At 39.5% G+C, this 8553-nt stretch overlaps 1 pseudogene; it reads right to left on the bottom strand.

The window, feature by feature from the left end:
• Positions 1-4736: 4736 nt before the first annotated feature.
• On the bottom strand, positions 4737-6860 carry LOC123255392 (annotated as a pseudogene).
• Between the last annotated feature and the right edge of the window lie 1693 nt (positions 6861-8553).

Consider the following 8553-nt stretch of genomic DNA (forward strand, 5'->3'; position numbering starts at 1 on the left):
CCCCAGTCCCACCCCAATCCTTTTACTCTGCCTCCCCATCCCCTGACCAACCCCTCCCTCTCCATTCACCCACTCCCCACTTTCCCCTACCAAGCAACCCACACAAGTCAAGCTGCAGTAATCACAGATGATTCAAATAAAGGTCTATTCCCTCTCAGAGATGTTCCAATTTATAATAGACGAGGGCACTTAGTGAGTGTTAGGTATCATACACCTTTCTCTCCATAAGATAATTGAGAGTTTCAGAGAAAAAAGTGCCTTCCTTTGAAAATGAGCCCATTATAGTCATAAATAAGGTTGAAAGCATTTTCCGCATGTATGATCCCATGTGGATTGATGTGGAAGATTTGCTCCAGGCCTTGCTAACAGAAAGGGAAAGAAATAAGATTCTTTCTGTTAATCAGGCCCAGGGAGAGGAACTGACTCATTGGCCAACTGAAGATCCCAAATGGGACCTTAATTCAGAGCAAGATTATTTACAACTATTCCAGGCTAGAAATGCATTACTAAAAGCAATGAGAGCTTGTTCTAATAGGCCTGGTATATGGACTAAATTCGAACATCTAAAGCAGGAAGATAATGAAAACCCCTCTCAGTTTGTGGATAGGCTTATTGAGCTGGGAGGCAGATATATAGATCTAGATCTTTCTAGGGAAAGAAATATTAGACAAATAAAATTAGACAAAAATGACGTTTTTATTTGAAAATTTTATTTAATTAATTTAGAATATTTTCCCATGGTTTCATGATTCATATTCTTTCCCTCCCTTCCTCCCATCCCTCTCCCATAGCCAATGAGCAATTCCACTGGGTTTTACATGGGTCATAGATCAAGATCTATTTCCATATTATTTAATATTTGCTTTAGGATGATTGCTTAGAGTCCTACATCTCCAATCATTTCCTCATTGACCCATGTGATCAAGCAGTTGTTTTTCTTCTGTGTTTCTACTGTTGTGAGGGTTATTTAGCAATTAATTTAGCATTAGTGTTGTACCTAGCAGGAAGGGCTGGAGGATTCCAAGGTGGAATGAAGGAGCAGGAAGTGGAGCTTGGACTCTGAGAGGGACTCCATTAGTGGTGGGGAACATAACTGTTGCTAACCCTGGGAGATCTCAGAGTTAGGGAAAAACTGCATCCAGATTCCCTGGGATCCTCAGAGGTGGAGGCTTTCAACAGTGGACAACAGACCTGCAGAGCAGCACCAAGTGGGGAAGTGGTTTGTGATTTGGTGGACAGCATTGCAAACTCACTCTCCCTACCTGGGTACCTTGGATCACCTGGTGGAGTTGGCTCTTGGAATCCTGTGACCATCCTTGGGTTTACCGTGAGACCCCAATTGAAAGCCATCCTCAGGCCCTTTAGCTGAGCTGATCAAACCTGGCTGGAACCAGGTTTGGAGGAGCTTCCCTGTGATTTCAGTACTGTTTCCTTTGGGCCCTGCCTGGCTTAGGTCAATAGGATAGTGTAGTCAAGTCCTTCCCTGCCCCCTGTGGTTTGCCCCTAGGTTTCAAGTGTAGACTCCCTTATCCCATCCTTTATTTTTGTTCCCCTCAATTAAAATGTTATAAATTTTTACCTGTTGCCTGCTGGTTCCATAGGCCCTGGCCTAACTGCCATTCCTATTGGCAGTTAACAGCTTGGCTATAAACCCTGGTCTCCCTATCCTGGTTGGTCCTGTCTCTCCTTCAACCCAGTGTGAACCCACAAACCATTTAGTTACATTTTAATAATAATAATAACATCCCTGGTGACCCACCTTTACACTACTCCCACAGTTCTTTCTCTGAACGTGGCTAGCTTTCTCTCTCATAAGTCCCTCAGCCTTGCTCTGGATCCTTGCATTGCTGCTAGTAGAGAAGTCTGTTATGTTCAATTTTACCACAGTGTATCCGTCTCTGTGTACAATGTTCTCCTGGTTCTGCTCCTTTCACTCTGCATCAATTCCTGGAGGTCATTCCAGTTCACATAGAATTCTTCCAGTTCATTAATCCTTTCAGCACAATAGTATTCCATCACCAACAGATACCACAATTTGTGAAAAACTGTTGAAAGAAGTTAAGAATTATTTTATGACTAGCTGTCCAAACTGGCCTAATATGGACCTCAAAGAATTAAAAAGAGTGGCATTTTATGCTTTTGAGGGACATAAGTTCTCTTTATGTTTATCTCTGAGAAACCATCTATAACATTTCTTCTCAATTTTCTGTTTTCCTTCTACTTGGGCAACATTTATTTGTACAAAACCTTTTTAACATTTTCAAAGTTATCCATTTTACATCTCACAATGTTTTCCATCTTTTATTTATAAATTTCTCTCCCAGCCATAAATCTGACAGGGAATATTTTCCCTGTTCTAATTTGCTTATGCTATCTCCTTTTATGTCTAGGTCTTGTATCCATTTTGATCTTATCAGTGAATGATGTAAGATATTGGTCTATACCTAGTTTCTGCCAAACTACTTTCCAGTTGTCCCAGTTTTTTTCCCTACTACAAAATAATTTCTTTTCCTGAAAACTTGGATCTTTTGTCAAATACAAGGTTACTATAATTTTTTTTTAAACCCTTACTTTCTGTCTTGGAGTCAATACTGTGTATTGGCTCCAAGGCAGAAGAGTGGTAAGGGTAGGCAATGGGGGTTGTGACTTGCCCAGGGTCACACAGCTGGGACGTGTCTGAGGCTGGATTTGAACCTAGGACCTCCCATCTCTAGACCTGGCTCTCAATCCATTGAGCTACCCAGCTGCCCCCTATAATTTTTTACTATGGTTTGGTGTATGTCCTATTCCACTGATCTGCCTTTCTATTCCTTAGCTTGTACCAAATACTTTTTGGTAATTATTGCTTTATAACAGAATTTAAAATCTGGTATTCCTAGGCTTCCTTCCTTTATATTTTTCCATGAATTATTTTGATAATCTTGATTTTTTTCTTCTAGATGAATTTTAATGTTTTCACTAGCTTGATAATTGTTTGGTAATTTGATTGGGATGGCATTGAATAAGTAGATTCAGTAGGGTTGTCATTTAATTATATTTGTCTCTGCCCATCCATAAACAATTAATATTTTTCCAATTTAAATCTGATGGTGTAAAAAGTATTTTTAAATTACATTCATGTAGTCCTTGGGTTCATGTTTTAGCAGGTATACTCCCAAGTATTTTATTCTATCTGTGGTTATTTTTAATGGAGTACCCTCTTTCTATCTTATGGTCAAACAACAATCTATTGGTGCAGTCTCTTCTAGGCTAGTACAACTCAAAATATACGTTTTTATTAGTAGATTAAAATAGATTAAAAAAAGATAGGCGCAGGGATGGCCACTACTAGTTCATTCCTCTGCAGACAAGGCAGGGTTCCCAAGGTTGGAACATGTAGAAAAGATCCTTGTCAAAGAATTGAGAAGGTCATATTCTTCCTAAGGCTAGCCAATCAGGTGAAGGGGATAGGGACAGAGGGCTCCCAAAGTAGCCAGAGACTTTCCATCTAACCTTAAAATAGCCTATGCTATGAGGTACAACCTTGTGACATCCCATTCCATGAGGAACCTGGATGGTCAAAACTAGGGTGGGGACCCCTTAATTGTGGTGAAGTAGGAATATGTTCTAAGAGGCTCCATAATCTAACATGAAGAGAATTTACTCAGTCATTGATCCTAATTACTTATAATTGTTTTGTGAAATCAGGGCCAACTGATTATCCTTTACTTCTGTAGAATTTAAATTAATATCCAGTAATTCCAAGTATGATATTTTATAAGATTTATTAATAATCACTTGAAGTAGAAGAAATAAAAGAAACAAAATTAGAAAGCCTAAGTAAAGAACATGTGGATAAAATTATCCTGCCTGACTCACCCAGCCTCCACAATCACTTTTCCAGGAGAAGAGAGAGCAGAGCTACACAAAACTTTTATCTCCAAAATGTAAGGATGTAACATGAGAACAATGATGGGGAGCGAAATTCTAATTATACACTTCCCTAAATGTAGATTAATGTATGTAAGTGCAAAAAAGAATTATTTATTATTTCTATGGAATCATATTAAATGAATAATACTGATTGGAAATTTCTCTCTTACTGTAGTTTACTAACTGTTCTAAGCAAACAATGACTTTATCTACTTTTTTCCAAGCTGACTACCAACAACAGGGTGAGACTAGAATATTTAATTTTTAAAAATTGCTTCATGGGGGCAGCTGGGTAGCTCAGTGAATTGAGAGCCAGGCCTAGAGATGGGAGGTCCTAGGTTCAAATCTGGCCTCAGATACTTCCTAGCTGTGTGATCCTGGGCAAGTCACTTGACCCCCCATTGCCTAGCCCTTACCACCCTTCTGCCTTAGAACCAATACACAGTATTTATTTTAAGACAGAAGGTGAGGGTTTAAAAAAAATTTGCTTCACTAAACAAAAAAATCACCTCAGTAACTTTAAAACAGGTTAGAAAGATGCAATTACACCACTAATGGATCTAATCCCTTTAAGTTCTAGAGATCCTGCTCTCTTAGAAAGAATGAAGAGTTGGCACTTTAGGGTCTTGTAGAGATTCAAGTTGGAAGGAAAAAAATATCACAGATCTTTTGGTAAACCTATAGAAAATGCCATTACATTTTAGCAGGGAACCAGGATAAGAGAAAAGTGCCATCCAATTCTCTCTTCCTGAAGAACCAGAATTCCAAAGGCTGAACAGGACTGGGTCCAAATTAGTGTTCAGTTATGGTGTGTCATGATGCCATCATATGACCCCACCAGGTGGTGCTGTTTTCACAGATCTTTTCCTCAGCACTTCCTCCACATCACCCATCTCAACACAGATAGTCTTTAGCAGTGAATAGTACTCAAGTCGTCACACATTGTCTCTGCCAGATCCTGACATCTTTAGCCACCCAAGGACAATTCCATTGGATCGTTAATGTAGCACATTCCAACTTGAAACTCAAACACCATCAGCAAGTTCTTTGGAGGATCCCTTATGAAGACACTAGTAGTGTCATTGGCTTTCTTGAGGACTTCATCTTCTGTGTCAATGGGCAAAATGGACATAAGTGGCCTAAAGATCTCGTCCTTCACACAGCTCATGCCATCTTTGCAATTTGCCAGTACACAAGGTTTCATGTATCCATCCTTTAGTTTGGGGTCTTCTGGCACATCTAAGTCTCTTCCACAGAACGCTTTATACCCTGGTTCTTTGCCTCTTTGATGAATGCAAGGATATGTTGCAGATGTGATTGATTGATGAGGGGGCCTATTCTTGTATCTTCCAGAAGGGGGTTCGCAATCTTTATCTTTTGGGTTTTACTACTTCCTCTAAGAGTTGATCTAGAATTTCTCTTTGGTCAAGTACACTTGTGCCATTACAGCAAAGCTTGCCTTGAATGAGGAAGTTAGCCATCACTGCTCCCTTCACAGCGTTCTCTCTATTACAGTCTGAGATGATAAGGGAGATTTACTGCCAAGCTCCCAAGTGACAGCCTTGACTCCTTTAGGTGACATCTCAATGAGCTTCTTGCCAGTGAAAGATACTGGCCTGTAGCAGCGCCACCTTGCACCACACTGAAGAGTGAAGGGTTTCAGTTATAACGAATCATGAAGATATTAAAGCTGTATTCAAAAGCTGACTCTTATGAGCAAAGTGCTCATGGACCAGGCTTATGGACATATTTTTGATATTTCACAGGATTGATTTCAGAATCCTTGAATTGGATGGGTCTTAAATTTTATGGAACTTAGAAATCAAGCCTTTACTGTTTGATATCTTATATATGCTCTTTTATCTTGTAATTGATTGCCAATATGAAGCTAATATTGACATCCCCTCAACCCCCATTGCTACTTTCCTTAATAAAGGCAGTTCAGCTCTCTCTGACCATCTGAGAAGAAGCTGACAGGCTGACCTGAGGACACCACACTATGTCTTGTCTGTGTTTCTTGTTTCTCAGATCTTTCTATGTCTCATTCTTTCTAGCTTATAAATTTAACCCATTACTTTCCAGATTCCAGCCCTCTCCAAGGTGATTCAAACACACACAAGAATTATATGTATGAGCTGGTTCTCTAAAAGAGTCCAGAAGGCACCCCAGCCTCAGTATAGATTTTGGTCGACAGTTTCACTGCCATAGGTGTGAAGGGAAAAGATCATAGCACTGCCATAAGCTAAAGATGGGGCAAACTTCCAACAAGCAATCTGGAAAGGATACTTCCATACTCTAATTCAAATGCATACCCCAAGTGCTTCCTGCCTTGTGTAACCAAATGATTGACCAGGTAGCTGGATATGCTCACTTGGCAAGGAACTAGACAAGCATACAGAATACTGTAAGCATTGCCAAGGTGTATCAATATCTAATCAAGCCTCAAACATTGATTTCCTTCCTGTTGTCATGGTCTGCACAGTAGGTATTTCATCCTTCCATTCTCTAATTATCCTGATGTCTTCCAGAAAGATTCAGGAAATCTCCATACTTGATTTTTTTATTCATTTAAAAAACAACAACCCTTACCTTCTATCTTAGAATCAATACTGTGTATTGGTCCCAAGGCAGAAGAGTGGTAAGTGACTTGCCTAGAGTTACACATCTAGGAAGTGTCTGAAGCCAGATTTAAACCCAGGACCTCCCATCTCTATATTAGCTCTCAATCCACGGAGTCACTTAGCTATCCTTGCTCCTTTTTTAAAAAGCAATTTTGCAAACTGAACTGCCAAATCTACTTTCTTCACACCAGAATAGATGAAAGTAGCTTTTATTCCACCTGTGACTGGCTCGTGTGCCTCCTTGGTGCCAATGCTTTTGGCAGGCTATACTCAACCTCTGCCATGGTAGTTGAGAGGCTGTGAGATTGTGAAGCTGCTGGTGCTCATGGCAGCACAGCAGTGAGGCAGGAGCCTGTGAAAAATGGCAGTGGCAGCAGGGTCGGCTCCTGGACACGAAGAGAGATCAGATCAATGATTTAGGATGGACAGGGTTCTATTCAAATAGGGTAGAGGTCAATGACATTCAGAAGGTTTCTTTCCACAATGGGTTCTCTGATGATAAATAAAACTGTTCCTCCATGAGAAAGCCTTTCCACACTGAGTACATTCATAAGGTTTCTCTCCAGTGTGGGTTCTCTTATGTACAGCAAGATTGGAATTAATTCTGAAAGTCTTTCCACATTGATTACATTCATAAGGTTTCTCTCCAGTATGGGTTCTCTGATGATAAGTAAGACTGGAGGAGTTTGTGAAAGCCTTTCCACACTGAGTACATTCATGTTTCTCTCCAGTGTGGATTCTCTGATGTACAATAAGGGAAGAGCGGACAGCAAAAGTTTTACCACATTCCTGACACTCATGAGGTTTCTTTTCATTGTGGATCATGTAATGACATGTAAGGCGGTGCCTTCGAGCAAAAGCCTTTCCACACTGATTGCATTTATAAGGTTTCTCTCCAGTGTGGATTCTCTGATGTATAATAAGATTGGAACCACATCTGAAAGTCTTTCCACATTGATTACATTTATAAGGTCTTTCTCTACTGTGAATTCTCTGATGTGTGGTAAGACTGCAACTAAATCTGAAAGTCTTTCCACACTGATTACATCCATAAGGTTTCTCTCCACTGTGAATAAGCTGATGTGTAGTAAGACAAAAGTTGTCTCTAAAAGTCTTTCCACATTGATTACATTCATAACGTTTCGCTCCACTGTGAATATGCTGGTGTCTAGTAAGACTAGATTTTCTAAAGAAAGTCTTACTACACTGATTACATTCATAAAGCTTCTCTCCACTGTGAATACTCTGATGTTTAGTAAGACTGTAGTTGTATCTGAAAGTCTTTCCACATTGATTACATTCATAAGGTTTCTCTCCACTGTGAATACTCTGATGTTTAGTAAGACTGTAGTTGTCTTTGAAAGTCTTTCCACATTGATTACATTCATAAAGTTTCTCTCCACTGTGAATATGCTGGTGTCTAGTAAGACCATAGCTGTCTCTGAAAGTCTTTCCACATTGATTACATTCATAAGGTTTCTCTCCAGTGTGGATTCTCTGATGTCTGGCAAGATGGCCTCTAAGTATGAAAGCTTTTCCACACTGATTACATTCATAAGGTTTCTCTCCACTGTGGAATCTCTCATGTATAATAAGGTAAGAGTGGTTCTTAAAAGCTTTACCACATTCATGACACTCTGCAGGTTTCTCTTCAGGATATATTTTCTTATATTTAGTAACCGTGGAACCCTTTCTGAAAGCTTTTCCATGTTGACTGTGTTCATAATATTTCACTCCAGCATAAATTTTCTCATGTTTAGTGAAACCAGCCTTGTATTCATTATATTGACAACTGCTATTCTGTGAAGACATTTTCAGTTTTTCACTTATCTTCTTCACACCAAATCTGGTCTCTGCATCTGATAGAAACAAACACACACATATAAATGAATCCTTTTCCTTGTCTAGGCAGAAAGTAAACTGAGTGACACTGAATTTCCCCAGGGAAAAAGGAAAGTCTTTAAACTTAGATGTAGAGAATGAATCATTTTAAAATACTATTAGTTCACACCAATGAGAT

This window comes from Gracilinanus agilis, unplaced genomic scaffold, assembly GCF_016433145.1.
Source record: "Gracilinanus agilis isolate LMUSP501 unplaced genomic scaffold, AgileGrace unplaced_scaffold45569, whole genome shotgun sequence".
Lineage (NCBI taxonomy): Eukaryota > Metazoa > Chordata > Mammalia > Didelphimorphia > Didelphidae > Gracilinanus > Gracilinanus agilis.